The sequence below is a fragment of the Coenobita brevimanus genome, chromosome 44, assembly GCF_032717465.1.
Source record: "Coenobita brevimanus isolate Jiangsu-jjx chromosome 44, ASM3271746v2, whole genome shotgun sequence".
Lineage (NCBI taxonomy): Eukaryota > Metazoa > Arthropoda > Malacostraca > Decapoda > Coenobitidae > Coenobita > Coenobita brevimanus.
This window is the reverse complement of record NC_136997.1, coordinates 122,586-136,501: the sequence shown is the minus strand read 5'-3', so window position 1 is coordinate 136,501 and position 13,916 is coordinate 122,586. Positions and strand designations below refer to the sequence as shown.

The window sequence follows — 13,916 nt, the reverse complement described above, 5'->3', positions numbered from 1 at the left end:
CTGCATCTCTGCTGCCTAAGCAAAGCTCTCATGATCGGCAATGGGGATCATTTAGGCCGTAACGTCCAAATTGGCTAGGTTAGGTTAGGTTAGGTTGTAAAGTCGTTTGCCATTTTGGACGTTACGGCCGAAACGACCAGAATCCTAAGGTGTAGGTGAGAGTTTGGTGTGGGTGTAGTTAAGGAAGTAGGAGTGAGAAGAGTCAGGCTAGAGAACTGATAATCTGCTTATTATAATCCCTTCAGTCCAGCAATGTATTTTATAGGGTAGTTTATTCATGCTCGCCATATGATTTTATTCAGTTCAGGAAACATGTACTGAGGAGGTTAATGTGGGCTGTATCAAATGCCCCAAGTCTGAATATCGCCTGTGCTCAGTTAAAACGATTGCCAAGTTAAAGTCGTATGAAGTGTGGTATAAGCAATTCAATGGATGGTACTGAGGACCATTTACTGTATGTCAGTGACAGTGAAACAGTGATGATGACCGTAATGATGACTTCCAGTGATGCTTCAGGACTTGGGGGAAGTAGTGATGAATTCTCAGGATTTGAAGACGGGTGAAATTTTCACCATGTCAGTAATATGAAGTGAATATACGTTTTAGGTGATCATGACAGATGCAACCATGGAAAATTTAGGATCAATGGTGCTGTACACCTTTAGTCTTGCACTGACGATGTTTGGATGAATAAACTGTTTGAGATGTTTCATGTCCTTAAGTGATGATATTTATATTGAACAACCAAATACATTTTGATGTTTTTGGCATATAATAAAGCCACTGGGTACTCCAAAACTGACTGATGTAAATGTTTCAGAGGCGAGCGAATGTTGCATGTGGTGTGTACATGTGTGTGCGTGTGTGTACCATAGCGACTAGGAGGCAGCAGTGTTAAGACCAAAAGTGGATGTTTTCACAGTACTCGAATGTTTTGAGATGGATGTCTGTTTTTAGCAAATTCTGGTAAGAGAAATATGCATTTTTAATTGTTGATGCTGCAAGGAAAACAGCTGACATTAAGGGAGTGATACTAGGAGAAGAGGGTAGAGACAGTTGTCTAGCGCTTGGGATGCAGCAGTGTTGCTAAGGGATAGTTTCACCATTCTCGACATGTTTTGAGATGAATGTCTGTTTTTAGTAAATTGTGATCAGTGAAGAACGTATTTTTAACTGTTGATGCTGCAAGGGAAACATCGCTGACAGTGAGGAAGAGATACTGAGAGGAAGGGGTAGAGACTGCTGTCTAGCGACTGGGAGGCAGCAGTGTTACTAAGGTGTAACAATGGATGTTTTCACCATACTCAGTATGCTTTGAAATGAATGTTTATAGTAAACTATGATCAGTGAAGCATGCATTTTTATTGCTGATGCTGCAAGGCAAACATAGCTTACAGTGAAGGAGTGATACTGAGAGAAGAGAGAAAAAACAGCTGTCTATCCTGTTCCCAAGCAGCCTTGCTATATTGAACTTTGGTTGTAAAACATTGTAATTTGTGTATTTACAAGTACTACCTTTTTATATTATTTGTGGAGGTAATTACAGGTTAGTTAGAGTGCATGATTAATGATGGTAGTAGTCTGATATTGTGCTTGAGTCAAGGCAATGTGAGGAAATTCCATAACAGGTGTGGAATATGACGTGGTTCTTTTAGGATAAATGAACTGATGTGAACATTCATTGTATTTTATGTTTGCATCAGTGAATGAAAGAATAGAGTTTATTGACTTCATTTGTGGTTTTAAATTCATAAAATATTAAAAAAAGTGTTTACATCAGTTTACTTATACATATTTATCAACAAAGTTGAGATGGCCTTGTGGTTTGAAGTCACGTTTTGTTAAGACGGGGTTTTGTTTTCTCTTTTCCTGTATCATTCTTTGTACATAAAAGAAGAAACTAAAGGATGATGAGAAGTACTGAATAGATTCTGAAAGGTGAGTGTGTATCTAAGTGATAGTGGCTCATATCAGTCACGTTTTGTCAAGAAGGGGCATTGTTTTCTTTTTCTGTATCATTCTTTGTATATAAAAAAAAAGAAACCAAAGGCTGATCAGTAATGAATAGATTCTGAAAGGTGAGTGTGTATCTGTGTGGTAATGGCTCTTATCAAGAAACCTTACTGCAGTCTTGGTTGGGGCAAACTTTTTTTTCACAGAACTACCCTGCCAGAATTAGGGTGCGTCTTTCACAATGCTGCGTCTTACATGCCGCGAAATACGGTACTTAACCTATGGGGAAGCATCAGCAAGAGGACACTGCAAAAAACTGCATAAGACGTAAGGAAATTCAGTTTCCCAAACAGAGCAATTGATCAGTGGAATGCACTACCGAATGAAATAATGTGTGCCAAAACAATTCACAAATTTAAGGATATGTACGATAAATATGATTTAAGACACGGAACAGTACGAGCTTGACTCATTCCTGTAAAGATACAATTAGGTAAGAACAATTAGGTAAGAACACACACACACACACACACACACACACACACACACACACACACATTGGAGAAAATTCAGAGAAACAAGAGAGATACAGAGGAAGTGGGATATCTTTCTAGACCTCTATAATTTGGGAGTGGAAAAATTTGTACCAAGAGTAATAGGGAAAGAAAACAGGAAACAGGAGTGGTTTAACAGAAGGTGTATGATAGCAAAAAACGAGAAAGATAAGGTGTGGAACAACTGGAGAAAGAGAGGTAACAACAGAACAAAGGAAGAATATAAAAGAATTAGAAATGAATACACAAGAATACGTAGCGAAGAAAGGAATTTTGAAAAAGGTATAATAGACAAATGCAAGGATGAACCCAAACTGTTTTATAGATTTGTCAATGGCAAACTGAAACAAAAGGAAGGAATCACCAAACTGAAAGTAGAAGGAGAGGTCTATATAGATGCAGCAGTACAAGCAGAAATAATGAACAAATGTTTCCAATCGGTTTTCACTAATGAAAAAGAGTTTTTGGAAAGGGAGAGAGTGATTAGAAATGTATCGGTGATAAAAGATATAAAAGTGGAGGTACAGGAAGTGTATAAATTACTGGAAACTCAAGATGTAAGGAAAGCCCCAGGACCTGATGGAATTTCCAATTGGGTACTGAAGGAATGCAGAAAACAACTGGCAGATAAAATTCACAGTTTAATCGTGTGATCTCTGGAAGAGGGGAAAGTGCTACAAGAATGGAAGAGGGCAAATTCTATCTATCTATTGCCAGAAGCCATAATCCCGTACGGGGTGGCCATTTGACTCTGAGTTATTTGTTTTTACAGGGAGGGGCACTAACCCTCCACCAACCCACTTGACACGTAGGAAGCACGTATGGTTTGGTTATATGGTTACTACCCAGTGATGTAAATGGTTTCTTGGCTTACAGGAAACCATTTGGCTTGTCACTCAATGTAAAGCCACCTGTAATGGAAAGAAAAGCAATAAGTAGTGACAGGAAAGATGGGAGAAATAGGAAGAGAGGAGGGCAAATGTGGTACCAATTTATAAGGGAGGAAACATGGAAGAACTCCTGAATTATAGACCAGTGTCTCTAACCAGCATGGTCGCAAAATTGTGCGAGAGAATCCTGAATGACAGATGGACAAAATATCTAGAAGAGATGAATATTTTGGATGAATGTCAGTTTGGATTCAGAAGTGGAAGGTCATGTGTTTCTAACTTGTCGAGCTTTTACTCAAGAGCGATTGATGTGGTACAGGAGAGAGATGGTTGGGTGGATTATGTATACTTAGATTTAGAGAAGGCCTTCGACAAGGTACCTCATAAGAGACTAATGTGGAAACTAGAATATATAGGAGCACTGAAGGGGAAACTTCTGGAATGGATGAGAGCCTTTTGAGAGACAGACAAATGAGGACAGTAATAAAGGATAGGATGTCTGGATGGAGGGAAGTAACAAGTGGAGTCCCTCAAGGCTCGGTGTTGGCGCCAGCAATGTTCCTGATTTACGTAAATCATATGGTAAATGGAGTGAATAGTTATGCAAGTCTGTTTGCTGATGATGCAAAGATCTTGAGAAAGGTAGAGGTTAAGGAGGATTGTAAAATGCTACAGGAGGATCTGGATAGGATACATGATTGGAGCTGGATGTGGGAAATGAAATTTAATGTAAAGAAATGTAAAATATTGGAAATGGGTAAAAGTACCAGGAGGCCATCACTGAATTATTTGTTGGGTGATGAATTAATCACAAAAATGAGAGAAGAGAAAGATTTGGGAGTGCTGGTCCAAGACAGTTTGTCACCAGAAAAGCACATTAACAAGATAGTTGGAGAGACTTATAATCTCTTGACTAACATAAGAGTAGCATTTCATTATATGGACGAGGAGATGATGAAAAAATTGATAGTGGCCATGATCCGCCCCAGGTTAGAATATGCAGCGGTAGTGTGGTCCCCACACAAAAAGAAAGGTATAAACAAGATTAAGAGAATACAAAGAACAGCAGCCAAGATGGTCCCCAGTCTGGCAGACCTGTCATAAAGAGAGAGGCTGGAAAAGCTGGATTTGCCTTCCTTAGAGGAAAGGAGAAAGAGGGGAGACATGATTGCAGTGTTCAGGACCATGGTGGGAGTTGATAAAATTGACAAAGAAAATCTGTTTTTATGGGATAAGAGAGCAACAAGAGGACACAGAATGAAATTGAAAAAGTCAAGCTGCTTGAAGGATATCAAGAAATATAGCTTTCCTTACAGAAGTATAGACTTATGGAATAGCCTGGACAAAGAGATCGTCCAGTCTAAAAACTTAAACGAGTTTAAAGCTAAATTTGACTTACCGAGAAACAGCGACGGGAACCCACGACCATAGCACATTTCGTGTGTATCACAATTAGGTATATTAGGTAAATACACAAGTAATTGGAACGACTTAAACGAAAAGACTGTGCAGGAAAAACATTCATGTGTGTAAAGGTAGATTAGATAAATGTGGAAATGAAGACAGGACAACACGAGCATTGCCCAATTCCTGTATACTACAAATAGTAAATACACACACACACACACACACACACAGGCTCTAGAACATTTTGACCAGTGTAGACCACGTGAACGAGGTCCTTATATATGGAAAGAAAGAGGAGGAGAGTCAGAAGGAATTAGGGGGGTCTAGCGAGAAAGCGGTATGGTGGGCTGCAAGAAGTTAGCTAGCATATAAACGCTCTTGTGTAATACACGCAGTTTTCAACTTAACCCTATCCCGTAAAGGGGTGAGCGTAAATTCTGGCTGTGGCGCATAACTCTTCCTCGAGAGCTTTCAGAACAGTCGCGTAGAGATATTTTACTTCTGACTCTCATAGGAAAGTTACTATTTGTCATAGAAAGGTCACTTTGGACTCATTTTGAAGATGAAGACTTTTGCTCTGTTGTACATTGTTCATTAAGACAATATATACAAAATAAAATGCAAATAAAGTGAGTAGAAGTTAGCTGACATGCTAAAGAGTTACACTCCTTTAAAAAAATATTTGCCCAAAAAAAACTACCGGTATTCTATCTATCTATCTATTGCCAGACGCCTCAATCCCGTTTGGGGTGGCCACAAACAAATCGCCTCCACGTCGCCCTGTCCACAGCCATTTCACTGCCCTGCTCCCAACTCACACCCGCCTCTCTCATATACCTCTCCATCCCATCCCTCCATCTCATCCTCGGCCTCCCCCTCCCTCTTCCCCCCTCCACCTCACTCACATACACTCTCTTTGTCAGTCTTTCACCCTCCATCCTCTCCACACGGCCAAATCACCTCAGTGCATTCCTCATAACACTTCCTATCACATCCACATTCACACCACAACGCTCCTTTATATCCTCATTCGTCAGCCTGTCTCTCCATGTGACTCCACAGGCTTCTCTTAAATAACTCATTTCCACTGCTCTCACTCTTGACTTGTGTCCTTCCAACAACGTCCAAGCTTCACTTCCATATGTTAGAGTTGGTATCACAATACTGTCATGTAGTAACTTTTTCACTTCCATGCTCACTTCCCTGTTTCTTATCACTGCTTTCACGGAACCAGCAACCTTTCTTCCCTGCAGTACCCTTTCAAGCACTTCACCCTCCAAACCTCCATCCTTACTCATCACACTACCCAAGTACTTAAACGTACTCACATTTTCCAATTCCTCACCATCCAACCTCGCTGTACATTCACTGACTTCTCCTTTCTCAAAGACCATCACTTTACTCTTCCCTACATTCACCTTTACATTCCGTTTCTTACACACTCCCCCAAACTCATCCACCAAGCCTTGCAGCTCCCCTTCGTCTTCACTCAACAACACAGTATCATCTGCAAACAGTACAGGGAGTTTCCAAACACTATCCTCTCTCACCAGGCCCACTCCAACATCCACTACCCTACCTTGTACCTCTTTTATTACCCCATCCATGTACAGATTGAACAACCATGGTGACATGACACATCCCTGTTTCAACCCAACTTTCAAAGAGAAAAATTCACTTAGTTCACCATCCACACGCATTGCAGCCTTCGCACCATCGTACATACTGTTCACAGCATTCAACAACTTCCCATCTACTCCATATATTCTTAATACTTTCCACAATCCTTGTCTATCCACCCTGTCATATGCTTTCTCCAAATCCATGAAAGCCGCATACAACTTCTTTCCCTTCTCTAGAAACTTTTCCACTAAAGATCTAGGAATGAATATCTGATCTACACAACCTCTTCCCTTCCTAAAGCCTCCCTGTTCTTCTCCAACTAATTTCTCTGTTCTTTCTCTAACTCTGTCAATAAATATCCTACCATACACTTTTCGTATTATACTAAGAAGACAAATGCCCCTATGATTACCACACACTTCTTTTTCCCCCTTTTCCTTTGTACAAGGGAATAATTATACCTGACTTCCAATCCTCCGGGACTCTAACTTCCTCCCAGGCCAATCTGCACATCTTCCACATCCATTCTACCACTATCTCTCCCCCATGCTTCAGCATTTCACCACACACTCCATCAATTCCTGGGGCTTTCCCTGATTTAACTTTCTTCATTGCTTCCACAACTTTTATCCTACTGATTTCTTCCTGTCTTCTCACCTCCCTCCTTCTCCCAGCCATTCCCCAGCCACTTATACTCGCATTACTTCCATCCTCTATGTTCAACAATTCCTTAAAGTGTTCTCTCCATCTGCTCACTTTTTCTCCCTTCTCCACTAGTAATCTACCATACCAGGTATTTATCTTTCACTCCCCTGCTAACTTCATGTATCTATAGTAATCTATGAAATGAAACAAATACATATTCTGTGAAGAGCCCATTCTAATAAGACACCAGTATCTGGAAGACCTGCGCCCGTTTGGTAAAGTATTATTTATGCAGAAGGGGTCAATGATTGCAACAGACTATCAGAAAAGGTTGTATTAATTTTTATTCATTAGACCCATGCCTGTCAGTAATTTTAGTGTGCTCTATGACATTATCTCCCCAAACTAGGGGGTAGGTCTTTTCTGTGGCATTTCCATATTAATGGTGGTTTCAATTTCGTCTCGTACTGTACATAATTTCACCTATCGTGATGCATGACCTGCACCCTGTGACAGCTGGAAAATTGAGCTCTGATGGTGCTGCCACCTGACGGTCAGCCTTGAACTACTTCACCTGATGCGACTCAAGGGACACCTCACGTGGGAAAAACTTCAATCAACAATAGCCCTTAACCAACCCAACCCAACCCAACAGATGCCGAGGTGACCCACGGCTAGCCCTGTCGAGAAGTGCCATGCATTTTCCAAGATGCTCATGTCACGAGTGTTCTCCTCCTCCGTTCAAAGTTTTCCGCCTTGCTTATGAAAATAACATGGCCAGCCTTGACTTTTTCCGTTGACATGGTGATCTGCCAGAATTGCAGTACGGTAATGTGTTGGTACAGGGACGACAAATGAGGCTGGTGGTGTAATCATGCATGTTGTCGCCAAGCTGACACAGTTCCAATCTTAAGAGGTGCTGAGGTGGCTGAATTGGCTAAAACTACACCTCCTCCCTAGAGTATGTGGCTATCCCAGTTACATAGCTATGGAGGGTTCGAGCAGCTTTCGAGGTTGGGTTTTGTAGTGGTCTAGTGGTTAATGTCACTGGAGGGGATGGGGGGCAAAGCCCCCCAGCTATGAGAGGTTAGGTTTAGTTTGGTTAAGATAGATTAGTTTGGGCATGTTAAGTTTCACTCAAGTGGGTTTTTAACCCGCGCCGTCCCGAGGACGTACTTCCACGTCCTCACGTTTTGTCACAGCTAATCCCGAGGACGTACTTCAACGTCCTGCAATTGCAAGGTTCATAATTTCCACAATTTTCAATTTTCGCGAGTCATTTTTGGTACGTATACACGGGACACCTTCCTCAACAAGATGCCAGGCAGAGACAATGCCTTACCCAGCATGACCTCCTCCCCCCCCCTGCATGCCCTTTTCTCAGCAATTCACCTGTTATCAGTGACCTGGCCAGTATAGCCATGTCATGCCACGGTACGAAATTCAGGGCCAGAGTGATTCCCCAATCAATGACAATGTGGAGGACAAACTTTACATAGCATTAGAGGAAGAAACAGTTAGAAATGATGGTCAGGTAATGTGGCAAAAAAAGGTCAGGTATTAGTGAGTGAAACAATGCTTATAATGCCTATATTACTGCTTGAAAACCAATATACTCTTGTACTACATATAAATTCGTAACAGTAAATAAATAAATACCATTTATGAGTGGTGTGAAATAGTTATCCTCCCATAGAACTTGTTTTCTTTGGTGCCAGCCTGATAGAAAACCCAGTAAGGTAAGAAGGCTCTCCTACCTGTAATGAGTATTTTAAACCACAGGTGAGCGATTTCTCTATGAATTTTCGATGTTTCTCACCAAAAGCGAAAGTTTTAGCAAAAAAAAAAAAGGGTCGAAAAATGGTCGGGATTGGGGGGTACCAGTGGTCAAAAAGTGGTCGGGACGGGGCGGGTTAATGTATTCTAATAAATTACCCCTGGGGGTAGGGGGGTTTTCAAGAATACTCCCCCAGTATCCCTGCTTGTCGTAAATGGCGACTAAAAGGGTTGGCGGAGGGTTAGTGCCCCTCCCCGGAAAACAACTAACTAAAAAAACAAACAAGAAGCCTCGGACAAGGACTGACCAAATGATGACGACACAGGACCGGACAAAGGACTTGGTAATGAGTACATGGAATGTAAGAGGAGCGAATGATGGGGTGAAAGAGAGAGAGATTGTCCAGGTGCTTGAGGGTGCAAAAGTGGATGTATGTGGAATAACTGAAACAAAATGGAGAGGAGAAAGTGTGAGAGAATGGGAGTATGGATGGGGTATATGTGCAGGAGTAGATGAGAATGAGAGGGCAAAGGAAGGAGTGTGTATAGTTGTGAGTAAAAGATGGAAGAAGAGCAAAAGACAGTATGGATCAGTTGGGTCAAGGATTGTGTGGGTAAAGTTGAAAGTTGGAATACAAATGTGGGCGATTGTGTGTGTATGCGCCAACGCAAGATCGTGCTAGAAGAGTGAGAGAAGAGTTCTGGACAAATGTGGAAGTGTGCATGGAAAAGTTTGGAAGGAATGAGAGAGTGTTTTTGATTGGTGATATGAATGGTAAAGTTGGTAATGTGAAGGTGGATGGAATAGTTGGTGAGTGAGGTGTGCCTGCCGAGATAGATGAGAATGGGAGTGCGTTAGTGGACATTTGTGCTGGGAGGGGGTTGGTGATAGCCAATACCCTCTTCAGGCATAAAATGATCCACAGGTATACATGGCGAGTGATGAGAAGGGTGGGTGGTGAACTGAATGAAAGGAAGGCAATGATTGATTATGTGTGTGTGGATGAAAGGATGCGAAGATGTGTAAAGGATGCAAGAGTGTATAGAGGTTGGGGGAGTGGACTTTCTGACCACTACTTGGTGGTGGCCAGAATTAGGATGCAAGTGAGATGGAGGAATAGAAGAAGGGAAAGACGAGAGGAAGGAGTGTTCCAAGGAGAGTGGAAAGGTTACAAGAGGATGAGAAAAAGGCAGAGTATAAGAGAGAAGTGGAGGAACGATTGGGCAAATATGAATTGGAGCAGATGGGAGACGTGGAAGGTGTGTGTAAGATATTTACAGAAGAAATATGTGCAGCATGTGATGTGGTGTGTGGAAGGAAGAGAAGGCGGAGGGGGGTGCAAGGAACAGCGTGGTGGACTGAAGAGGTGAAACAGGCTGTGGCACAAAAGAAGAAAGCATACAATGAATGGGTGAGAAATAGGGGCGTGGAAGAAGTTGAGAGGCGGAAGAGTTATATGTGGAAAGGAAGAGAGAGGTGAAAAGATTAGTAAGAGAGAGTAAGAAGAGAGTGGATGAGGAATTTGGAAGGAATTTGAGTGTAAAGTGGAGGGACTGTAAGAAAATGTTCTGGAGAGAAGTGAAAAGAGTAAGACAGGGTGGAAGTGAAGTTAGCAGGGGAGTGAAAGATAAAAATGGTAGATTACTAGTGGAGAAGGGAGAAAAAGTGAGCAGATGGAGAGAACACTTTAAGGAATTGTTGAACGTAGAGGATGGAAGCAATGCGAGTATAAGTGACTGGGGAATGGCTGGGAGAAGGATGGAGGTGAGAAGATAGGAAGAAATCAGTAGGATAGAAGTTGTGGAAGCAATGAAGAAAGTTAAATCGGGGAAAGCCCCAGGAATTGATGGAGCGTGTGGTGAAATGCTGAAGCATGGGGGAGAGATAGTAGTAGAATGGATGTGGAAGATGTGCAGATTGGCCTGGAAGGAAGGTAGAGTCCCGGAGGATTGGAAGTCAGGTATAATTATTCCCTCGTACAAAAGGAAAAGGGGAAAAAGAAGTGTGTGGTAATCATAGGGGCATTTGTCTTCTTAGTATAATAGGAAAAGTGTATGGTAGGATACTTATAGACAGAGTTAGAGAAAGAACAGAGAAATTAGTTGGAGAAGAACAGGGAGGCTTTAGGAAGGGAAGAGGTTGTGTAGATCAGATATTCATTCTTAGATCTTTAGTGGAAAAGTTTCTAGAAAAGGGAAAGAAGTTGTATGCGGCTTTCATGGATTTGGAGAAAGCATATGACATGGTGGATAGACAAGGATTGTGGAAAGTGTTAAGAATAAATGGAGTAGATGGGAAGTTGTTGAATGCTGTGAAGAGTATGTACGATGGTGCGAGGGCTGCAGTGCGTGTGGATGGTGAACTAAGTGAATTTTTCTCTTTGAAAGTTGGTTTGAAACAGGGATGTGTCATGTCTCCATGGTTGTTCAATCTGTACATGGATGGGGTAATAAAAGAGGTACAAGGTAGGGTAGTGGATGTTGGAGTGGCCCTGGTGAGAGAGGATAGCGTTTGGAAATTCCCTGTACTGTTGTTTGCAGATGATACTGTGTTGTTGAGTGAAGACGAAGGTTAGCTGCAAGGCTTGGTGGATGAGTTTGAGAGTGTGTAAGAAACGGAATGTAAAGGTGAATGTAGGGAAGAGTAAAGTGATGGTCTTTGAGAGAGGTGAAGTTAGTGAATGTACAGCGAGGTTAGATGGTGAGGAATTGGAAAATGTGAGTACATTTAAGTACTTGGGCAGTGTGATGAGTAAGGATGGAGGTTTGGAGGGTGAAGTGCTTGAAAGGGTACAGCAGGGAAGAAAGGTTGCTGGTTCCTTGAAAGCAGTGATAAGAAACAGGGAAGTGAGCATGGAAGTGAAAAAGTTACTACATGACAGTATTGTGATACCACTCTAACGTACGGAAGTGAAGCTTGGACATTGTTGGAAGGACACAAGTCAAGAGTGAGAGCAGTGGAAATGAGTTATTTAAGAGGAGCCTGTGGAGTCACGTGGAGAGACAGGCTGACGAATGAGGATATAAAGGAGCGTTGTGGTGTGGATGTGGATGTGATAGGAAGCGTTATGAGGAATACACTGAGGTGGTTTGGCCATGTGGAGAGGATGGAGGGTGAAAGACTGACAAAGAGAGTGTATGTGAGTGAGGTGGAGGGGGGAAGAGGGAGGGGGAGGCCGAGGATGAGATGGAGGGATGGGGTGGAGAGGTATATGAGAGAGGGGGGTGTGAGTTGGAAGCAGGGCAGTGAAATGGCGGGGGACAGGGCGACTTGGAGGCAATTTGTTTGTGGCCACCCCAAACGGGATTGAGGCGTCTGGCAATAGATAGATAGATAGATAATAAATTTTCATGACTATTTAATTTTTAATTACCATATGTACCGGTATATTGTATATGTATACCAGTATTGTGGTAGGTGGTCGTGACCATCATCCACTCACTTGATGTAGTGCTGCCTACCTCTTCTTTAGCTTTTACTATTCTTTTTCTGTGCCTGCCCTCCTTTCTTCTTATTTCTCCCATCTTTCCTGTCACTTCTTACTGCTTTTCTTTCCATAGCAGGTGGCTTTACATTGAGTGATAAGCCAAATGGTTTCCTGTAAGCCAAGAAACCATTTACAACGGTGAGTAGTAACCATATACCCAAGCCATATGTGCTCCCTACGTGCCAGTAAGTGGGTTGGTGCAGGGTTAGTGCCCCTCCCCGTAAAAAAGTCAAATGGCCACCACTTACGGGATTATGGCATCTGGCAATAGATAGATAGATAGATGTAAATTGATCAATTTTGATTATTTTATTTTGTTAATTTCTGACTTGATTCATCTCAAAGGGAAGTTGTCATTCGTGATTAAAAAAAAAAAAAAAAAATCCATCCATCCATCCATTGCCAGATGCCATGTATCCCAAATGGGGTGGCCAAGGGCTTAGAGTTAATTTTTTTACAAGGAGGGGCACTAATCCTCCACCAACCCCACTTGACACGTAGGGATGCCAACAGCATCTGGTGTTCCCAGGCGGTCACCCATCCAAGTACTAACCAGACCCAACGTTGCTTAACTTCGCTGATCGGATGGGAAGCGGTGTACTCAACGTGGTATGGCCAAATCAATCAAAATACATTTTAAATTATCAGAAAACTATAATACAATAAAATGTGGGTTCATTGAAAAAAAAAAAAAATCCAAACAGTTAATAGTAGACCTAGTACCAATGTGTTCAAGAACAACTACGATTAGTATTTTAATGCAAGTCTAAGAGCCTTCTCAGCCAAGCTGCCCAGCCTCTTTACAGCCACAGTAATCAATAAACTAAGCAATCACAGAGGAAGGTGCACTCATGGTTGTTGTGTCTTATTGGTGGAACCCTCCTCAAACACTGAGGTGGTTTTAATAGAACCAGAAGGCTAATTGACAATTTCTCAATTATGAAGTCTATACTGTACAACCTAAACGTCTGGGGAACTTGGAGGCTAGTGTTAGGCTCCCATTTATGCATACTGTAAGGTCTCCCGTTTCACTGATTAGAGCTTGGTTACGCTGAATGGGATTTGGGTAGGTTAATGCCTAAAACAACCTGTCAAAAACGCCAGGAAACACATCATTTCAGCAGTGCTTGTTTGGTGTTAAATTATTCCCCGCGAAAATCAACTGCGGAACCGACTGAATCACGTCAGTCCATCAAAAAAACATAAGTTTCAAGCAAACTTACAAAATTTACCAGAACGTGTGCATGGTTAGCACCCATTATAACTTACGGATGTTGCTTCTTTGAAGATAATCGTGGTGCGCTTATCTTCACACCGGAAAAGACCAAAGACCACATCACCTGCAAGGACGCTGCAAGACAGCTGATACCATGCCTGACGCAACTCGCTTCATCTTTACGCACACTGCCGCGCTGCAGTATCGTAATAAATGTGACTTTTGAAGTTATTTGTATTCGCAATTGCTTTTCTTATATTTTAAAAGGTGTACAATAACACAATATTTAGATTTACTGATATCTAGTTATAGATAATTACAGTTATCTATATTCATGCAAGAAGATGGCGACAGTACAACTTCA

The 13,916-nt window shown here is 41.9% G+C and overlaps 1 non-coding gene across 1 annotated transcript; it reads right to left on the bottom strand.

Annotated features, from left to right (window-relative positions):
- Window positions 1-12,840: 12,840 nt before the first annotated feature.
- LOC145398253 (5S ribosomal RNA) lies at window positions 12,841-12,959 on the bottom strand. Its single transcript, XR_013897105.1, has one exon. It is a non-coding gene; the product is annotated as a 5S ribosomal RNA (ribosomal RNA).
- Between the last annotated feature and the right edge of the window lie 957 nt (window positions 12,960-13,916).